Source organism: Bufo gargarizans, chromosome 4 (genome assembly GCF_014858855.1).
Source record: "Bufo gargarizans isolate SCDJY-AF-19 chromosome 4, ASM1485885v1, whole genome shotgun sequence".
NCBI lineage: Eukaryota > Metazoa > Chordata > Amphibia > Anura > Bufonidae > Bufo > Bufo gargarizans.
In genome coordinates this window covers 263357247-263380366 of record NC_058083.1, presented here as the reverse complement: position 1 = coordinate 263380366, position 23120 = coordinate 263357247, and the positions used below count along the sequence as shown (strand labels likewise).

Here is a 23120-nt window from a genome sequence, read left to right as displayed (position 1 = left end):
TGGGTACCACAGTCAGTTTATTATCACGCGCATGCAAAACGCATTGCACCCGCGCAATGAAAACTGAAAATTGGAACACAATCGCAGTCAAAACTGACTGCAATTGCGTACCTACTCGCACGATTTTCCCTGATAGCAGAGGCAACGCATCCAGACCTAATCCGGACACGCTCGTCTGCAAGTGACCTAAGACTTTTGTCCTGTTTCTTCATACCACTGGAGTGGCTTTCAAACTTTTTTGTGACTTTTTAAAAGAAGTCTCAGTGACTATTATAATACAGAGGGTAAAAGAAACAGTTAAATGATACATTTCATTATTTAGAGAGGACCTTTCATGGAATTATGGGTTACAAACTGCTATGTTTACCAGATAGGGTGGCCCCTACAGATGCAAGCACTTTTTTTTCTTCTAACATATTGCTCTGTTGTGTGGCCCAATCGCAACGAGAGAACATCACGGCCAGGAGGAAGGTAAGGTTTTTTCTAGCTGTGACGCTCTCTGCTGCGATTGGACTACGCTACAGCCAGGGAGAAGAAGAGGCCCATTGAGAATACCAAATGTCTTCTCCTCCCTGTATCAATGGTCTGAATTAACATGTCAGGCGCCAAAAACAGAGGGGGACACAGAGGCGGAACGGAGGGGTATTTAAAAAAAAAAAAAGTGCTTGCATCTGTAGGGGCCACCCTATCTGGTAAACATACCAGTCTTTAACCCATAATCCAACAAAAGGTCCCTTTAGATATTGTAAAGAAATTACTATAGTAGAGCTCAATACTAGAGTTGAGCGACATGAGCTTCAGATGCTTAATCCAAAGTCGCTTCGTTCAAAACTTCGGAAAAATACTGTACGGAGATTTGTCTCCGTACATTTTTACAATGTCTGGGCTCCAATGGGACAATGTAAGTTATTCATGAAGACGCACGGAACTTCATTTAATAACTTTGGTAGTTTATTTTTAAAGTGGAAAACCACTTTAAAACTTGAAACTGAACTTGGCTTCGATTCCCGAGGTACTAGTTGGAACCGAGGCCGAGTTTGGTTTCAAGTTTTAAAGTTGTTTTCCACTTTCAAAATCAACTACCGAAGTTATTCAATGAAGTCATGCGCGTCTTCATGAATAACTTACATCGGCACATCAGAGCCCATACATTCTAATAAGATACGGCGACAAATCTCTGTACAGTATTATACTGAGGTTTTGACCGAAGCGACTTTGGATTAAGCATCTGAAGCTCACCTCGCTCAACACTACTAATTCGCCAGCAGTCTCCACAGGCAACAAAATCTGAATTGCTCATGTATGAAAAATGTAAGCACTCTACCTAAAATACACATAAAACTAAATATAAACTGCCACGCTTTTGATAAATGATTCTTCTGAAAGAGGAAAACTACTTAACAAATGTAAAACATTTGAATCCACTGATATTTTTATATTGCCTATGCTTAATGTAATTAGCAAGGATTTATTCTTCCAGAGCACCTACCGTATACTCCTGGGAAGTTTTCTCCATGGCCACTAATTATGTCTTGAGAGAGCCCTCATCTGCACATTTTCTTGGATCAACATTAGTTGCAGTAAATGATAATCTCTTGAACACCTCACAAATAAGCATCTACTCTTCATTAGCAAGCTCCATAAACAATATTTAATAACAGGACTTCTTAGTCATTATGCATAGTGCTTGGTACAATAAATAATCATGTTGGCAAGTTACAGTGGGGGTGTTGTTTCCTGTCTCTTAACAATATTCCTTCTTAGACTAAGCAGACATCTTGGCTTCTAATGATCTGCTTAACATCATTTTCATATTCCCATACATCATTTTAGGACACGTCAAGGATCCAATTTAGTCAGCTTATCTAGGGCTGAGTTCAGACTAACATTGTTGTTTCTGTTGCTCTGCTCAGTTACAGAAGAAGAACAATGAAAATAATGGAAGTGCCGGATTGGCACACAACTGACCCAAACAAAGCCAAACAAATCAGATAGACTATAATTGGGTCTGTTAAGCTTCTGTTCGATATCTCGCTTTTTTCGCTGAGAAAAAAAAAGTCATACATGCAGGACTCTTCTCTCTGATATTTTTGATGGATTCTGTGACAGAGCCCAGGAACTGAGCCTCTAACGTAGATGTGAACAAGCCCCCATACACCCATAAATACACTGCCTGTCCCAAAAAAATAAGGTCACACTGATTTATTTCCATCCAATGTTGCATTAATTTTTCACCAAGATCTTGCATTGATGATGGTAGAGTCTGACTGCTGCGCAAAGCCTTCTCCAGCACATCCCAAAGATTCTCAATGGGGTTAAGGTCTGGACTCTGTGGTGGCCAATCCATGTGTAAAAATGATGTCTCATGCTCCCTGAACCACTCTTTCACAATTTGAGCCCGATGAATCCTGGCATTGTCATCTTGGAATATGCCCGTGCCATCAGGGAAGAAAAAATCCATTGATGGAATAACCTGGTCATCCAGTATGTTCAGGTAGTCAGCTGACCTCATTCTTGGAGCACATACTGTTGCTGAACCTAGACCTGACCAATTGCAGCAACCCCAGATCATAGCACTGCCCCCACAGGCTTGTACAGTAGGCACTAGGCATGATGGGTGCATCACTTCATCTGCCTCTCTTCTTACCCTGATGCGCCCATCACTCTGGAACAGGGTAAATCTGGACTCATCAGACCACATGACCTTCTTCCATTGCTCCAGAGTCCAATCTTTATGCTCCCTAGCAAATTGAAGCCTTTTTTTTCTGGTTTGCCTCACTGATTAGTGGTTTTCTTATGGCTACACAGCTGTTCAGTCCCAATCCCTTCAGTTCCCTTCACATTGTGCGTGTGGAAATGCTCTTACTTTCACTATTAAACATAGCCCTGAGTTCTACTGTTGCTTTTCTTCGATTTGATTTCACCAAACATTTAAGTAATCGCCAATCACAATCATTCAGGATTTTTTCCCCGCGACATTTCTTCCTTGAATACGATGAGTCCCCACTATCTTTTTCAGTTTTTAATAATGCGTTGGACAGTTCTTAACCCAATTTTAGTAGTTTCTGCAATCTCCTTAGATGTATTTTCTGCTTGATGCATGCCAATCATTTGACCCTTCTCAAACAGACTAACATCTTTTCCACGACCATGAGATGTGTCTTTTGACATGGTTGTTTAAGAAATGAGAAGCAACTCATTGCACCAGTTGGGGTTAAAAAACTTGTTGCCAGCTGAAAGATAATTGCTCATGCAGTAATTATCCAATAGGAGGCTCATAACTATTTGCTTAGTTACATCCAGAGAGCGACCTTTTTTTTTGGACAGGCAGTGTATTTCACAATGAAAAATAGTATCGTTCAGTATGCTCTGTGACATAGAATTTTGGCCTCATATTTGGTTTAGTTATAGTCACCTCTGTTTGGCTAATATGCTCTGTTTCGCTCCTAAAACAAAAATAGAAAAGTACAGAACCCCTTGTTAATTTCAGTTAATAAAGCACACTGCACACCCAAAAGGAGACAAGCCCACAAAAAATTATCTTAAGTTTATTATAAAAATAAGAAGGAAAGGCAGAACTCGCTATTTGCAGGGTGAAAATCAAATCCATAATTAAAGTGATTCAGTAAATGCAAAATTTTGGCCATACATGGGTCAAGCATGAAAAAGAACAACGCATGGATGATTTGGGCTTTGGCTTGATTTTCACCCCATAAATAGCGAGTGCTGCCCTTTATTCTTGTTTTTGCTCCTAAAGCAAGCTTCCAAGGAGGAAGAGAGTTACTCAACAGGAAACTCTGGCAAGTAAGGCTACTTTCACACTTGCGGCAGTGTAATCCGGCGGGCAGTTCCGTCGTTGCATATGCTGTGAAGATACGAGATGTCCAGCACCTGAAACTATGGATAATGAAAGCCTGTGCTAGCATTTCTCCTGCAGTGTTGCTATCAGTGTGTGAAGAGTGGGAGAAGAGGGTTGCATTGACAATCCAAAACAATGGGCAGCACATTAAACACATTTTATAAGTGGTCAGAAACTTGTAAATAACTCATGAAAGAATAAAGTTACGTTAAAACCATTGTTTTTCTTGTGAAATTCCCAATAAGTTTGATGTGTCACATGACCCTCTTCCTATTGAAAAAACAAAAGTTGGATTCAAAATGTCCGACTTCAAAATGGCCACCATGGTCACCACCCATCTTGAAAAGTTTCCCCCCTCACATATACTAATGTGCCACAAACAGGAAGTTAATATCACCAACCATTCCCATTTTATTAAGGTGTATCCATATAAATGGCCCACCCTGTAGATGTGAAAATGTCACCTGAATTTAACTCTGCATTTCTTTTATTTAAGTATTACATTTTCATGTAATTTTAACTTTTATTATATGCAATTGAGCTTCTAAGAGCAGGGGAGGGGGAGTTGCACCTGCTCCTAGAGGCTCCGTTCGCCCACCTCCTTTCCACGTCCTTCTGTCTTGCTTGACAGGGCCAGGCCAGCATTGGTTCTCCTGCTGGCCCCTTCTGCCGTGTAAATCTTGCACCTGCACATCCCGTTCAGTATTTGGCGCAGGCGCAGTGAGAAAGCCGGCAGCCTGTCATCCTGCAAAAGCCTTCGCCTCATTGTGCATGCAGATGCACCTACACCTGTCCTTACTTGTGGAGCTCTTTTGATGCAAAGCAATGATGACTGCACTACCTTGGAGGTAACCATGGTTAACAGAAGAAGACAATCATTTCAAGCACCACTTCCCTTTTAAAGCAACCAGTCTGCTCTTCTAAGTCAATCAGCATGACAGAGTGATATCAGCTGTCTTGTCCTTGTTAACACTTTCTCCTGTGCTAACGAGATAACGGAAATTATGTTAGCAGGTTATTTTGTGGCAGGGCTGGAATGCAGTGGAAATGGTTTTTTTGCGATTAATTTAATTTTCATGGCAAGAAATGAATTTTATTAACTGCAATTCATCCAATCACTCTTCATAACAACCTACAGTTAACCCCTTCCCGACCAGTGCTGTAAATGTACGGCACTGGCCGCGACTTTAAAGATGGTTCCACTCGCGAGCAAAGCGGGCACCATAGCTGCCAGGTGCCCTCTGTTTTAAACAGCAGGCACCCGAGACTAATGTCCGTGATGGGCAGTAACGCTGATTGTGGACATTTAACCCTTCAGATACCATGGCCAAATGTGACAACGGCACCTGTACATTCAAAAACCAAGAAGTGCGCACTTCTGGGAAGTGAAAGGTGAGCTCTGATTGGTTGTGTTTGCACCTAGAATCTGTCTAAAAAGTGGTACAAATTGGTGCAATTATTGCACAATTTGGTGCACCTCAAATTTCTATACTTTTCCTGACTTGCTTGACAAGGTAGTAGGACTTCATTGGGAAAGGATGTGGTCTAAGATTCTGCATAAAATTCTGTCTCAAAGTAAGACAACCAATACTTCGCATAGACCTATAAAAAAGTGTCTATTCCTGCATAACATTTATTATCCAGCCTGAGCCCCTGTGATAAATCTGCTGCAGGTCTACTTAGCCTGTCTAAGCTTACGCCATTTTTAGGTTTATTAAACCTGGGCAAGTGTCTTCCAGTCAGCTGTCTTCTTTAACCCGCTCATCTCCCCTAGCTTAAACCCCCTTAATGACCAGACCACTTTTTATAATTCTGCACTACACTATTTTCACGGTTTATTGCTTGGTCATACAACTTACCACCCAAATGATTTTTACCTCCTTTTCTTCTCACTAATAGAGCTTTCATTTGGTGGTATTTCATTGCTGCTGACATTATTTTTTTTTTTTATATTAATCAAAATTGACCGAAATTTTTGCAAAAAAAACATTTTTCACTTTCTGTTGTAAAAATTTTCAATTAAAACTACATTTCTATATAAATTTTTCTCTAAATGTATTGTTCTACATGTCTTTGATTAAAAAAAAAATGCAATAAGTGTATATTTATTGGTTTGGGTAAAAGTTATAGTGTTTACAAACTATGGTGCAAAAATGTGAATTTACACACTTTGACTTTCTGAGCACCTCTCATGTTTCCTGAGGTTCTACAATGCTCAGACAGTAGAAACACCCCACAAATGACCCCATTTCGGAAAGTAGACACCCTAAGGTATTCGCTTATGGGCATAGTGAGATCATGGTAGTTTTTATTTTTTGTCACAAGTTAGCGGAAAATGATTTTGTAAGAGAAAAAAAAAAACATTTTCCGCTAACTTGTGCAAAAAAAAAAATTATTCTAGGAACTCGTCATGCCCCTCACGGAATACCTTGGGGTGTCTTCTTTCCAAAATGGGGTCACTTATGGGGTATTTATACTGCCCTAAAGTGTGAGAAGTCTGAAATATAAATGTCTAAAAATTTTTATGCATTTGGATTCCGTGAGGGGTATGGTGAGTTCATGTGAGATTTTATTTTTGTCACAAGTTAGTGGAATTTGAGACTTTGTAAGAAAAAACAGAAAAAAACAAAAAAAAAATATTTCCGCTAACTTATGCCAAAAAAATATCTTCTATGAACTCGCCATGCCCCTCAAAAGTGAAGTTTATAGCGCCGCAGCGATTTTACGGTGTTTTTGCAGTGATCAGAAAAAAAAATTCTGTCACTGCGGTGGGGCGGACTGAACGCAAGTGTGCGCACAAGATCAGGCCTGATCGGGCGAACACTGCGTTTTTTGTAGAGCCTATAGAACATGTCCTATTCTTGTTGGACAAGAAAAGGCATTTTCTATATAGTTCTGGCAATGTGCGGATAAGCAAAATGCGGAAAGCACATTGCCGGTGTCCGTGTTTTGCAGATCCGCAGTGTCCGCACATACGGACGTCTGAATGGAGCCTTACAGGGGGGTTATCAATGACAGGGGGGTGATCAGGGGTTAATAAGGAGTTAATAAGTGACAGGGGGGGGTGTAGTGTAGTGTGGTGCTTGGTGCTACTTATTACAGAGCTGACTGTATCCTCTGGTGGTCGATCCAAGCAATAGGGATCACCAGAGGACCAGGTAGCAGGTATATTAGACGCTGTTAACAAAAAAGCGTCTGATATACCTTTCAAGGGTTAAAAAATAATAATCGCATCCACAGCCTGCCAGCAAATGATCGCCACTGGCAGGCTGTAGATCAACTAGTTTACCTTACGATCCTGTGAACGCGCGCTCCTGTGAGCGCGCGTTCACAGGAAATCTCGCGTCTCGGGAGATGACGCACCGGGGCGTCAAAGAGGAATAACCCGGCCGCCCGCAGGACGCAATCGTCGCAATCTCGGCGGTTGGGTAGTGGTCAATATCCCAATCACCACTAAAGGTACAGAGCTATGCCTGGTACAAAAAGTGAATGGGACACCGTGCTGCCAAATATTACCCTCATAATAAATTCTCCCTATGTGTTGGGTGTATTCTTGGACAGCTCATATTAATCAAATCCGCTTTTAACTTTACTCTTAAGGGCACTTAAGCTGCCCGATGTTCATACAGATTATCAATAACAAGTGTTCGTACTAACTCTCGTTAGAGATAATTGTCCTGTGTAAAGGTGCTGCTGATTACCAGATGAACAAGCAAAACGCTCGTTCATCGGATAATAGAATAGTTTGGGCGGACACATAAATCATTGTTTCCCGGCAGCAGATCGTGCCATCTAAACAGCGTCTGCTGCCGGCAAACAATGATTCTGTATGAGGACGAAAGATGGCATTAGTGATTACTGTGGAGGAGACTGCTGCACGTAAATGCAGCATTCTCCTCCACTGACAAGCAAGCCATTGTCAGGAAGGAACCATCCCTTCCCAACAACGGGCCATGTAAAGGGGCCTTTAGTCAGATCTGCCTTAAACTTTACTCTTAATAATCCAGAAGGCTGGAAGTAAGATATATCCTGTAATTTTTCCGTCTCATAATACAGTTACTAGTGGGTGAAGTTACTTTTCCAGTGTAATACTATCCAAATCACACATAAACAGATTATTTTTACAAATCCCTTCAGCATACACACAGGCTTATCTTTTTTTAACCAAGCTCATCTGTGACTGTGGCAATGATTACTGTGTATTTCCAGAAGTGTAGAAAAACTTTGAGGTACGCTTTACGTGTAAGAAGCATGCACATCTGCTTTAGTTTTCATTTTATATGGATTTTTAGCTGCTGGGAAATTCATTGCTAAGGACTTGTTCACATACGCATCTGAAGCTCTGTTGTAGATTCCATCAAAAACAGTGGAGAGAAAAGGCCTGCATGCAGGACAATTCGGTTCAGTTATGTGGCGAATATGGCACTTGGTTTATTTTCATTGTTCGGCTTCTATCATGGAGCAGAACAAAGGAAACCAAGAGCGGTGGAGTGAAAGAGGCCTTAGTTGGGTACTATGACCCCATCAGAGGATTTTATTCCATGGGCCCATTCTAAAGGGTACTTTCACACAGGCCGGTATTCTATGAGGTTCAACGATAACAGAGTGTAGATTTCTTACCTGCCTTTACATACAGGCATAAGTGTTCAAGATCATCAGCCCGTGTAAAAGCATCCTTACTATAAACCCTGCTGTTCTTATTTCTCACCTTATCGAGACAGAGAACAGTGAACATCTGTGAAACTATTCACAAAAACGTTTAACCTAAGGCCTCATGCGCCCGACCGTATGTATTTTGCAAAGAATACGGATGATGTCCATGTTCATTCCGTATTTTGAGGAACGCAACAGCTGGCCGCTAATAGAACAATACTATCCTTGTTCGTAATGCGAACAATAATAGGACATGTTCTATTTTTTTGCGGAACGGAAATACAGACATATGGAAATGGAATGGACACAGAGTACATTCCATTTTTTTTTTTGGGCGGACCCATTGAAATTAATGGTTCCACATACGGTCTGCAAAAAAAAAACGGAACAGACACAGAAAGAAAATACGTTTGTGTGCATGAGGCCTAAGAAATATGTGAACTATTGCATTGTAGGGTTTAGGTGAGGATGTCTGCTGCTGGACCTCCTGGGCCTAGTGGCGAAATACTGGTAGCCACGATTGGTAATATGGTGGTATCACCGTTTCTTAAGTACCACAGTATTTTAGTGGAGCCATAGGGGTAGTTGCATGCTGGCCAGTTCTAAAACATCAGTTCGCTGCGTACTTACATGGACTTGGTGCCCAGTGTCAGGAGGCTGCACCGATGCTATCTGTCCCTGCGTCCCCCCCCCCAACCATAAAGCAATGGGGGACAGGTCAGAGCGGCAGCAATCATAGAGAGGCCAGGTGGTGAGAGCGACAATGTAGAAGTGCAGGTGAGGCTGGAGCAGGGGCCGCTGAGGTTGAAATGTGGGGGCAGGAGGGGGACAGAGCCCAGGAACAGACAGTAAACTGACCATGTACACCCCATATAACTGTATACATTGACAATGTAGGGGAGTGTAGGGTCAGTGTATACATTTATATGGGGTACAGACTTGAAGGAGACATTAAACTGTATGGGGCCAACAAGTATATTGTATGGAAGCTACAAAGTGTAACTTCCATACAGTATAATGTCTCCTTGTTGCCCCCATACAGTTGCAACATACAGTATAATATCTCCTTGCAGCCTTTATAGGACAGCAAGCCTGGGCTGCCTGAGGACGAGACAAACAGTGGAAGTGGATAGAGTCTGTGACCAAGTTCCCTGCATGTTTTGAGTGGGTATTATTCGTGATATATATCCGTATTGCGATACATTTCTTAATATCGTTATCGTGGGAATATCTTTGATATCACCCAGCCCTACCTGAGCCTGGTTACAGCTTGGTTCCTTTATCACTTCAGAGCTTGGGCCTACTGTCTTCTGCTGATCCTTTATGACCGGCGCACACTAATATAATTTAATGTACCTCGACGTTAAATCTAAAACAAGGCAGCCTGTGATGTTGTCAATCGCTATATCTCTATTGGTACAGATCTAGTATGGATCTTCCTTAGGTCTCGTTTACAGTGCGGTATGTTGGTCAGTATTTTTCTTGCCAACACCATGAGTGAAACCTACACAGGGAAAAAGTATAATGGAAAGATATGCACTGTTTCTGTCTGGGTTTGGCTTAAAAATACTAGTACACAATATTGAATAAAGTAGGTAAGTGTAATAGTGGCCTGATGCTTCATGCAATTGGGCTATGATAGTATCTGTGTGTTGGATAATGTTTATGCGGATGGGAAAGACATAGAAAAGGGGCAAAGATATCATTTTGAAATAAGCCAGTGGTACCAGGAGAAAGCACTACTTTGCAGAACTCCACAGGTTTTGGAAGCCAAAGTCAGGAGTGGATCCTAAAAGGAAAACTTCTCTTTGTTGAATTCACTCCTGGTTTTCACTTCCAAAACTGCATCCAGAAACTTGATCGTGTGGCCGTACCCTGAATCACAAATGATGAAATCCAAATAAATGAATAAATACAAATACGCAGGCACACCACCTTTCGTAGAAGCTATGAAAGGTGGTGTGCCTGCGTATTTGTATTTATTTATTGCTCTTTAAACTGGGCGGATGACCCAGTTAGCAGCAAACCCACCGTTATCCATCCTTCTAGTTGTTAAGCCCTCCAAACTTTGCCCTTACCAAAAGAAATGAATGCTATTGCATCATTACGACACTAGGGAAGACTATTTTACTGAAAAATTGTGCGTCCATTGGTCAGCTGCACCATTGGGCCTTACCCTTGTTAAGCTCTAAGTTAGACTCTAGAATTCCATCTCAGTTTGTACCAAAAAGCTGGTAAATACCTTGCACCACATTTTTCATTTGCTTTCTGTTTCCACCTTGCTAGACACAGAGATGAAAGGGGTGTAACAGAGCAGGAAGAGGTGTGGTATTTTGCGCCTTACTGTTGCCGCACTATTGCACTTCTACGTGTGTACTCATCCAAGCTGTAGAAAGTTTAGTTCAAGCTTGTCTTAAAGCAAAGCATTTACCTGACCTGGCATTATGCCCAATAGACTGCCATAGGCACACAGTGATGTTATAACGTCACGCACGTCACTCTACATCCAAAAGGCTTAACTGTTAAAGCGCCCATGTCTGTGGCTACTAGTGACTGGCAGCAGCTAGAGAACAGAATTGTGACCAACAATCATTTTGCAATCTCGAATAATCCTGAAGCCCACCTCAGGTCTTAGTATTGATTGTGGGGTACGGTACATCAGATTGTGCCTACATCCCTGAAACTGTGCATACACCAACACTATGTCATTCAGAGGACAGCCTAAAACTTAACTGCACTAACCATTACCTCTTCAGTTACGTAAATGTTCAAAAGTCCTCAAAACATTCTTCACTAAGCATAAATGGGTGCAAGGCTTTATTTCCCCCAAATTGGGAGTTTACAGTACATCAAGCTCAAGGGTACAGCCGCATGGTCAGGTTTTCCTGATGCAGTTTTGGAGGCCAAAACCAAGAGTGAATTCAAAAAATGAGAAGTAGTGTATGTCCTGTAAACTCTCTCTCATTATTTGATCCATTCCTGATTTTCCAAAACTACATCAGGACACCTGACCGTGTGGTCATACCATTAGTGCTGCTCAAACATTATGCTGAGTAGCTAAAGGCTCAAGGGCCCTGATGCAAGAGTTCAGCTTGGGCCCCCCTTCCCTCAGTGCTGTGTGACCAGGGGAGCACATAGCCTTCGTTCTGAAACACCTTGATCTAACCCCTTCCCTCCAACCAGAGGTGTAACTTGACCAGCACGCACTTTCTATAATACTCATGTCTTCTTATGTGGCACAGGGGTCTTTGGGCCCCCTCAGGCTCTTGGGCCTGGTGGTGACCGCTACCTCTGCACCCCCTATAGCTACGTCCCTGGCTATATAATCCTATGGTGTATGGAGCAGTGCAGAAAACAAGTTGAAAGGCTCTCCAACACAGGCGAGTGATTATCTCTCAGTGCCTTAGCTTGGGCACATCATTTGTCCCTGCTAATGTTCCTATCTGATGGACACGGTCTCATACAAGGCACGGGAAGCTATAAAAAGATTTCCAGCTAGCGTGCACACAGCACATGATCACATCTCCCTGCCTTAATAGTCCAGACTGGAGTTTTATATTCATTTAGAAAACCTATTACCAGATGCAAATGACCATGATGCCAGCAACGTTACAGCAGGACGTTGTGGAAACAGCGCTCCAATGTAGCTTCATTTTCCACGTTCAGTTGAGGTATTTGTCCTTCAGTAGGCCGGTGCGGAACATTTTGGAGATTACTTTTTTTTCTTCTTCTAGTAATATGGGCTCTGCGTGTCTCCATGTTCTCTAACGCTCGGCTGATGATGTCATACACCTGGATTATCCTGTCCGCTCTACGCTGAATTATCCACCCACTGCACAACTGTAACTATAAAACACATTGCTCATACACATGAAAGGAGCATTCAATATGCCCAGCGCAGATGACACCAGTAAATGGCTCATTTATGGCCAGCAGCAATGCAGCAGCATCAACCTGCAGTAGAATACTAGATGCACAACAACAAAACCGGTTTCCTCTGATTGCACGCCAACCCAAGAAAGACACAACTCAGACACTTCAGCTCTGAACTGCTTCACCCCTGGAAACTGAAGGAGGAAGCTGCTGCCAGCCAGCTGGCACTTGTGCAAGTACCTGGCAACCAGGCTGGATATTACAATGCCCACAGCACCAGTTACTACTCACTGGCTACCGGAGGCACACAACCTCATAGTACGGAAAGGGCTGAAACGTATGAGGGGAAGCAAGGTCATAGATGATGGGGAAGGGGAAAGGTCACCTGTCAGCAGCAACTCCAGGGCTCACCTTCTGTCAGCATGAGATGGAGGAGGCAGGGATGCCAGCAGCAGGGTGTCTGAGGCTCTGGGTGGCCGTCCTTGGAGATGGCAGAAGAAGCTGGCCTGTGTGCTGACACAGTGACATGTATGCGGTGCCCAGAGATGTGTACAGTGTGTACATGCAGAGAGCTTGTATTGTCTGGGAAGCAGGCGGCTCCTCCTCCTCGTGATGCTGCTGTAGATGCTGCTGGTGCTGGATCTGTCCCCTGGTATGTCACATGAGCTTTAGCAGCAGGCAGCTCACCGCTGACACTGTCCTACACCTGCAGGAGGCTCCAGCCGGGTGCTCTGGAGGTCTCTTCTGGATTTCTGGAGCTGGATCCAACAGCAATGTGACCACAAGTGTATCAATAATAAATGATCTCAAGTTACAAAAGAGATTACAAGCGATAATAACAGCAGCTCCATTACTTCTGTCACTGCCCGGGGAAGCAGCACCGTCCTAATGTGCTGTCATTACCAAGCTCACTCACCATGGAAGTAGGGCTGATCTGGGAATAGAAATGTCTGGGAGGTCCCAGAATCCCTATCAGTCCCTCCATCAAGAAAGAAATGAAGGGGGATGTGGTAGATTCAGAGTGTCCTCGCTGCCAAAGGGAGATTTGTGAAAATACGAGATGCTCCAAAAATACATCTGTCTACTCTAGCCGTCTTCTGACATGTCTGCATTCAACTCCGGAGCCTCTATTCTTATTAATCTGTGCCATTCCTCTATTATTCCTTCTAGCAGTTTTCAATGATGGTTCACGTGGTCGTTACCTGTTAGGACATTGGCAGACTGTGCAGAGGACTCCCGACTGGTAACACTCATCTGCACCTTCATTGAAACCTGATAGTGAGGGGGTCTTTATTAGTGTTGGGCGCGAAATTTCGAATCGCGAATTTTAATCACGAATATCGCCACTTCGAGAATTCGCAAAGATTTAGAATATAGTGCTATATATTCATATTCCCGAATATTCTAGATTTTTTTTTCCATCTGAACCCATGATCCCTTCCTGCTTCTAGCTTGTGGGCCAATGAGAAGGCTGCAGCGTCTTTGTCTGAGCTTAGCAACATCCCAAACAACCAATATTAAAGTTGCCTACCCCTTACTATATAAGAACCTCCCCAGCAGCCATTTTCTGTAGTTTTATGGAGTTCTGAGAGAGACAGCAGTGTCATTGCTGTGCTCTGTGCTTTACTGTTTAATTACATTAGCTAGTTAGCTAGTTAGTTATATAATACAGATAGTTAGTGGGAGATGGTCAGTGTAGGTTATATCCTGATATAGTGTAGCTGTTAGGTTCCAGTGCAGGGTGTTAGGTAGTGTGATAGGAATTACTGTTTCTCTGCTGTCCATACATACGGTATATGCTACAGACATAGTGCTGTGATGTCTCAACAATACTTAGTACACCAATCAGTAATATGTAGTCAGACCTGCTAAAATGTCAATTTTCACGTATTGCGCCAAAATATGCGCATCATTAATGGACGATTTGCGCAATCGCACATATATTGGAGCACTCTATCTGCATATAAAGCTATTGTAATGTTCTGCCGTGCCAACCATTTTCTCCAGTCTCAGGAAACTTCTAGCAACTTGAAAAATGTAGCAAAAGTGAACCACGCCTGTACTGCACACGCAATACGCGCATATTACATTGCCGATTTTCACAATCAAGAAAATAATGGCAAATTCTCGAATTTATGACGAATATTTATTCAAATATTCGCAAAATATCACAAATTCGAATATTGCCCCTGCCACTCATAACTAGTCTTCACATGCGGCAGAGTTTGTTGCAGAAAATTTCTGCGACTGAAAATCGGTTCCATTCATCTGACTGGGGCTTGCAGAAATCCATGTGCTTCCTGCCAAATCAATCCCATTCAGATCAATGGAACTGATTGCTAGGGCTGATGCACACAAACTTTTTTTGGGGGCCAGTATGAGGAACCATTCACTTCAAGGGGGCTGCATAAAAACAGAAATGACTCCATGTGCATTCTGTGTCCGTATGTCCGTTCTGCAAAAAATAGAACATGTCCTATTATTGTCTGCATTAGGCCTCATGCACACGATCGTTGTGTGTTTTGCAGTCCACAAATTGCGGATACGCAAAACACGGATGGAGTCCGAGTCCATTCCGCAATTTGCGTAATGGCACGGACAGCCATTGATATAACTGCCTATTATTGTCCGCAAAACGGACAAGAATACGTCAGGTTATATTTTTTTTGCGGACCACGGAACGGAGCAATGGATGTGGACAGCGCACAGAGTTCTGTCCGCATCTTTTGCTGCCCCATTGAAGTGAATGGGTCTGCATCCAAGCCGCAAAAACTGTCGCGTGCATGAGGCCTTATGGACAAGGAAAGGACTGTTCTATTAGGGGCCAGCTGTTCCGTTCCGCAGAATGCACACGGACGGTAGCTGTGTTTTGCGGATCTGCAATTTTCAGAACACAAAACAGCCAACGGTCATGTGCATGAGCCCTCAGTTGCAGAAATTCTCTGCAATATAATCTGCCGCATGTGAAGGCACCCTTATTCATTCAAAACTTCTAGCGGGATTAATAGAGGAATGGCACATCATAAAGTCATAATTAAAGATGCCTCAGACTTGTTATTACATGGGGAACTCAAGAAGTTATCAAAACAGACATGTCAGGAGAGTCTTTAAGGCTATATTTACACAATCAGGATTGCATGCGGATTTTCCGCGTACATTTGCGTGCGGAAAATTCGCACCATAGGTCATGTACATTGTATTCTATGAGAATTTGAAATTCTCATGCACACAATGTGGATTTTTTCAGTCCGGATTTTGGTGCAGATGCAAATCCGCATGCAAATTCACATGGGTTGTATCTGGCATTGTAGCTGGGCTACATCAAATTGAAGGGGCTGAGCTACAATACCACATACAGCTTGTGGACAGGTGTGGCTCTGTTTCTGGAAGAAAGCAGCTGTGTTAGGGCTAGGGGTGCACCGAAATTTCGGCGGCCGGAAATATCGGCCGAAAATGCACCTAATCTGTTTCTGCCGATATTTTTACATATCGGCCGGAAATAGCGGGGAGGGACTGGGAGGAGGAGCTGGGGGCCGGTGCGTTCACTGTGCTCCGGCCCCCAGCTCCAGTAGTTATAAAAAGTGTGCAATTAATACGGATTCTATTCATGAGGCCCCCCTCTGCAGTATTACATTCAATACAGCCACATCCTACTCACAGGGCTGTGCTGGCCGGCCGGGCAGACGAGCGGCAGCGTCACGACTGACGTCACATGCCTGCGCCGCCTCCTTCATTCAGAAAGTAGGCCGGGCACATGACGTCAGTTGTGACGCTGCCGCTCCTCTGCCCGGCTGGCCAGCATTAAGATGACAGCCCTGTGAGTATGATGTGGCTGTATTGAATGTTCTACTACAGAGGGGGGCCTCATGAATAGAATGCTTATTAATTGTACACATTTTATAACTACTGGAGCTGGGGGCCGGCTATTTTCTATTAATTGTACAATGGGGGGGGGGGGGCTGTGGATGGCACTGTTATGGGGTGGGGGTCTGTGGATGGCACTGTTATGGGGTGGGTGGGGGTCTGTGGATGGCACTGTTATGAGGTGGGGGGGTCTGTGGATGGCACTGTTATGGGGTGGGTGGGGGTCTGTGGATGGCACTGTTATGGGGTGGGTGGGGGTCTGTGGATGGCACTGTTATGAGGTGGGGGGGTCTGTGGATGGCACTGTTATGAGGTGGGGGGGGTCTGTGGATGGCACTGTTATGGGGTGGGGGGTCTTTTAAAAGTATTTGGGCAAAAAGGCAGTTTCGGTTTCGGTTTCGGTTTCGGTCAAGGGGTATCCTGAATTTTCGGTTTCGGTTTCGGACCAGAATTTTCATTTCGGTGCACCCCTAGTTAGGGCGGGTTCGCATTGGTGTTAGGGGGTTCCGTTATAGGTTCCGTTATAACAGAGTTATAACGAAATATAACAGAATTTTAGGACGAAAAGCAGTGGCGTACATAGAGAAGTAAGGGCCCCATAGCAAGGATCTAACCAGGCCCTCCACACAGGACAGAAAGGGTCATTTTTTGACTACTTTATTTGCTAAAAGTTTAGAGGGTAGAGTCCTGACCAAGTTGTCACCTCAAGTAGAAGAGGAGATAATCCCCACTAACACTGGGCCCCCTCTTGCCCTGGGCCCCATAGCAGTCGCATGGTCTGCCACTATGCTGCTAGTTATGCACCTGACGGAAAGCAAAACGGAAGCCTTTAAGAGACATTCTTTTTTGCTCCGTCCTAATACATGTCTATAGGGGCAAATAATGGTTCTGTTTTTTTCTGTCATGTATAACGGAACCAAACAGAATCGTTATGTGCCCCCATAGACATGTATTAGAACGGACCAAAAAATAATGCCTCTTAAAGGCTTCCGTTTTGCTTTCTGTCCTAAAATTTTGTTATAACTCTGTTATAATGGAACCTATAACGGAATTCCCTAACACCAATGCGAACCCGTCACATCACCGTTATTTTCCCATTCTTCTCATCCGTCATGCTTTTAATTACGGATCTCTGAGGGAAATGGCTCAAACGGATGCCAAATGTGCATAACTGATGCACAGGATCTGTTTTTTTCTTTATTTTCCTGTTCTTCTGACAGGATTAGGGTGGGTTCACACTAGCGTTATGAAGTCCGTTATGGCTTTCTGTTATAACAGGGTTATAATGGAACATAACGGAATCCATAGGATGGAATGCAAAACGGAAGCCTTGCTCCGTCCTAATAGAAGTCTATGGGAAAGCATTACGGATCTGTCCGGGTCCCGTTATGCAAGACGTAAAACAAAGTCCTGACAGGACGGAGAAATCCTGAGAAGAAGACGGAAAAATCCTGAAAAGTTCTGAGAAGAACGGAAAAATTATGTTCATGTAATCTCCTCCTCAGGCCTCTTTCACACGACTGTATGGCTTTTTCAGTATTTTGCGGTCCGTTTTTCATGGATCCGTTGTTCCATTTTTTGTTTCCATTGTGTTTCCGTTTCCATTCCGATTTTTATATGGCATATACAGTATACAGTAATTACATAGAACATATTGGGCTGGGCATAACATTTTCAATGGATGGTTCTGCAAAAACGGAATGGATACGGAAGACATACGGAGTACATTCCGTATGTGTTCCGTTTTTTTTGCGGACCCATTGACTTGAATGGAGCCACGGAACGTGATTTGCGGGCAATAATAGGACATGTTCTATCTTTCATTGGAACGGAAAAACGGAAATACGGAAAAGGAATGCATATGGAGTACATTCTGTTTTTTTTGCGGAACCATTAAAATAAATGGTTCCGTATACGGACCGTATATGGAATGCAAAAAACGGCCCGCAAATGGAAAAAAAAAATGGTTGTGTAAAAGAAGCCTTAGGCCTCATGCACACGACCGTTGTGTGCATCCGTGGCCGTTGTGCCGTTTTCCGTTATTTTTAGCGGACCCATTGACTTTCAATGGGTCCATGGAAAAATCTGAAAATGCACTGTTTTGCAGCCGAGACCGTGATCCGTGTATCCTGTCCGTCAATGGGTCCGTGAAAGAACACGGATGCACACAAGATTGGCATCCGTGTCCGTGGTCCGTGGCCGTAGGTTACTTTCATACAGACGGATCCAAAGATCCGTCTGCATAAAAGCTTTTTCAGATCTAAGTTTTCACTTCGTGAAAACTCATATCCGACAGTATATTCTAACACAGAGGCGTTCCCATGGTGATGGGGACGCTTCTAGTTAGAATACACTACAAACTGCCCCCTGCTGCCTGGCAGCACCCGATCTCTTACAGGGGGCTGTGATCAGCACAATTAACCCCTTCAGGTCTGCCCCCTGTAAGAGATCAGGGCTGCCAGGCAGCAGGGGGCAGACCCCTCCCCAGTTTGAATATCATTGGTGGCCAGTGCGGCCCCCCCCCTCTATTGTAATAATTCGTTGGTGGCACAGTGTGCGCCCCCCCCCCGCCCCCTCCTTCCTCCCTGTATTGTAATAATTCGTGGGTGGCACAGTGTGCGCCCCCCATCGCCCCCCCCCCTTCCTCCCTGTATTGTAATAATTATTCGTTGGTGGCACAGTGTGCACCCCCCATCGCCCCCCCCCCGATCATTTGTGGCAGCGGAGTTCCGATCGGAGTCCCAGTTTAATCGCTGGGGCTCCGATCGGTAACCATGGCAACCAGGACGCTACTGCAGCCCTGGTTGCCATGGTTACTTAGCAATAGTACAATAGTAAAAGATTCATACTTACCTGGGAGCTGCGATGTCTGTGTCCGGCCGGGAGCTCCTCCTACTGGTAAGTGACAGGTCTGTGCGGCGCATTGCTGTCACTTACCAGTAGGTGGAGCTCCCGGCCGGACACAGACATCGCAGCTCCCAGGTAAGTATGAATCTTTTACTATTGTACTATTGCTAAGTAACCATGGCAACCAGGGCTGCAGTAGCGTCCTGGTTGCCATGGTTACCGATCGGAGCCCCAGCGATTAAACTGGGACTCCGATCAGAACTCCGCTGCCACCAATGATGGGGGGGGGGGGGGAGATGGGAGGCCGCACACTGGCCACCAATGTTGTTAATGCTATAGAGGGAGGGGGGGCCGATCGGGGGCGCACACTGTGCCACCAACGAATAATTATTACAATACAGGGAGGAAGGGGGGGGCGATGGGGGGCGCACACTGTGCCACCAACAAATAATTATTACAATACAGGGAGGAAGGGGGGGGCCGGGGGGGTGCACACTGTGCCACCAACAAATTATTACAATAGAGGGGGGGGCCGCACTGGCCACCAATGATATTCAAACTGGGGAGGGGGGGGGTCTGCCCCCTGCTGCCTGGCAGCCCCGATCTCTTACAGGGGGATATGATAGTACAATTAACCCCTTCAGGTGCGGCACCTGAGGGGTTAATTGTGCTGATCACGGCCCCCTGTAAGAGATCGGGGGCTGCCAGGCAGCAGGGGGCAGTCATGTACACAGTTTGTAGTATATTCTAACTAGAAGCGTCCCCATCACCATGGGAACGCCTCTGTGTTAGAATATACTGTCCGAAATGAGTTTTCACGATCTAACTCATATCCGACAGTATATTCTAACATAGAGGCGTTCCCATGGTGATGGGGATGCTTCAAGTTAAAATATACCATCGGATTGGAGAAAACTCTGATCCGATGGTATAAAAGGGACTCCAGAATGGGGGACGGATCCGTTTGCAATTGCACCATATTGTGTCAACGTCAAACGGATCCGTCCCCATTGACTTGCATTGTAATTCAGGACGGATCCGTTTGGCTCCGCACAGCCAGGCGGACACCAAAACAACTTTTTTTTCATGTCCGTGGATCCTCCAAAAATCAAGGAAGACCCACGGATGGAAAAATGGTCACGGATCACAGACCTACGGACCCCGTTTTTGCGGACCGTGAAAAAATACTGTCGTGTGCATGAGGCCTTACTGTAATCCTAGACAACCCCTTTCTATGGCATTTTTTTTGCGATAAAGAGCTGTAGCAAATTTGTTTCTAAAGAAACTCTTAGGGCTCATGCACATGACCGTGCTGTGTTTTGCGGTCCGCAAATTGCAGATCCGCAAAGCACTGATGCCGGCCATGTGTGTTCCACAATTTGAGGAACGGAACGGGCGCCCATAATAGAAATGCCAATTCTTGTCCACAAAACGGGCAAGAATAGAACATGTTCTATTTGTTTTGTGGAACGGTGTAACAGATGCAGACAGCAATACGTGAATTTTGCATTTTGTGGAACGTCCTGCCCTCTATAGAACAGTCCTATCCTTGTCTGTAAAACGGACAATGGGACAAGTTCTATTTTTTTTTGCGGGTGCTATGGAACGGACATATTGATGGAGACAGCACATAAAATGCGGATCGGATACAGAAAAAAAACATTTGCATTTGTGTGCATTAACCCTAACTCTGTTGAGCTGTATAGACCCAGCCTCCGTATGCCTATGTCCCAACCAATTTTTTGAACAAGCAAAAAGTCAAAAACATTTTTACAAAAGAGGCTTATGGAAAAAATTGCGCTATCCTACACAGAAGCTTTGATAAATCCTCCTGCATCAAGTTACTGTCAACTGCAAACAGAAAAGGGTAGAAAAAGTGTGAGAGCTAGGAATTGTACCCCCTCACGGTAGTATTGCCCTCATTGTACAACCTTCACAGTAGTTTTGTACAGATGTGTGGCCCCTCACAGTAGTTATGCCCACATTGTGCCCCTTCACAGCAATAATCCACATTGTGCCCCCATCACAGCAATAATTCCCACTGTGTCCCCTTCATAGAAATAACCCCCTTTGTGCCCCGTTAGTGTGCAAACAACCTAATCAGAAAACTATAGTTTCCTAACAGAGGCAGTACCTACACTGGTCAGTGTACTGTAGGTACTGCCTCTGTTAGGAAACTATGGTTTTTTGATAAGGTTGTTTGCACACTAACGGTTCTACTTAACAGGAAGTGACGATGTGCGTTCCAAGCTGGAACTCACGCCGCCTACATCCTCTTGTGTGGCCACACACCATCAGATAAACCAAGTGTTTTTAATTTAGTTCATAAACACACATTAAAAAAGCCCTGCCTGTCATTACATCCACACATCCCCTTGAGGAAGCTAACGCGAAATGTATGTCGGGGTGTCTGGGACCTTCTCTGGTCAGTATACTACAACCTGCTTTTATCCTCTTGCCTCCACATGTTGGATATGCATTTGGCACTTCATATAGCATGCTGCTGATGTTTGTTATACCCTATCACTGTGAAGTTGTCGCGTATGGGGTGGTATAAGTACTTGCTTGAACATGCTTGTAGGAGGATAGCAGTCTTATCAATATTTCTATTGAATATTGGGTCCCTATTTTTGGCCTGTGTATTTTATCACCTATGTCTATGTTATTATATGTATTAATAAAGGAGATAATTATTTTCATACTACCATGTTTGTCGTGCACAATTAATTGGTGAGGCAAATCCATATATGGTACAGTATATGTTCAAGAAAAAGTGCCACAATGGCTTCCGAAATCTAGAGTTCTGTCCCACTGTTATAAAAATCAGCATTTCCTCATTTTGGAGATAATTAGAGATAAAGTAATGTAACAAACCATGTTGTCTGATCTCCAACTGCAACATCCGTGTACTTGCTCCAAAACCCTGGATCAAGAGGGCTAGCTGTAGGTTGTTTTTATACTGAACTTGCCAAGTTGCGAATCCAGGCTTTGTGGATAGAGGAAGTGGCGGATAAAGAGTGAAATTGACCTTTCGACCAGGCCTGCCTTGCTACAGCCAGATAAGTTGGAGAGAAGACAGAAGTTTACTTTCCAGAGAGATCTTATCAAATTTGTAGCTAGGGTCAACTGCTGCACGTTTCCTTATATTACTGTTGATAACTCTCTTAAAGAGGACTTTTCACTACAATAAAACATCTAAACTAACTATACAGACATGGAGAGCGGCGCCCAGGGACCCCCCTGCACTTACTGTTATCCCTGGGCGCCGCTCCATTCTCCCGGTATAGCCTCTGGTATCTTCATAGTTAGGCTCCACCCATGGGAACCTGCCGGCGTCTCATTCTCCCATGCTGTAGCGCTGGCCAATCGCAGCGCTCAGCTCATAGCCTGAGAGTTTTTTTTTTTCTCTCAGGCTATGAGCTGAGCGCTGCGATTGGCCAGCGCTACAGCATGGGAGAAGGAGACCGCGGCAGGTTCCCCTGGGTGGAGTCTAACTATGAAGATACCGGAGGCTATACCGGGAGACCGGAGCGGCGCCCAGGTATAACAGTAAGTGCAGGGAGGTCCCTGGGCGCCGCTCTACAAAAAGATATAAGTGAATGGGATTGCGATTCGCATCCGGCTGGCCCACAGTCAGTGCCCATGCATTGCGGACCGCAATTCGCGGTCCACAGCATGGGCACGGAGGGGCAACGGTCGTGTGGACAAGCCCTTATACAAAATTTTGTCCCACAAAACTATCAATCTGCTCAGCTCCTCCTGCTCTATACCATGCTGCTGGCAGATTACACTGCACATTCACGGTGACAGGTTCCCATTAAGGTGATACATTTGGATCCAGTCTTCATCTGCTCATATAAACATTCCCTCAGATTTTTTTTTGTTTTATTTCAATCTCAAAATGATGTTTATGAGTTATTGTTTCTGTGTCTTTGACCCTGGTGTAACTCATACCTCCATAAACACACTCCTTTGCTATACAGAGTGTTTCAAAAAGATGGACCCGATCTGAAATCACTATATC

At 44.2% G+C, this 23120-nt stretch overlaps 1 protein-coding gene across 2 annotated transcripts in view; it reads right to left on the bottom strand.

Moving 5' to 3' along the window:
- Nucleotides 1-23120, bottom strand: part of KLHL32 (kelch like family member 32) — a 390488-nt gene that overhangs the window by 230445 nt on the left and 136923 nt on the right. The window contains exon 1 of one of the 2 annotated variants that reach the window (XM_044291882.1): nt 12797-13148. The exons of the other annotated variant lie outside the window; for it this stretch is intronic. The gene's annotated coding sequence lies outside the window, so the exon portion shown is untranslated. Of the gene's footprint in view, nt 1-12796; nt 13149-23120 lie in introns of those variants that run through there. 2 annotated transcript variants of the gene reach the window in all.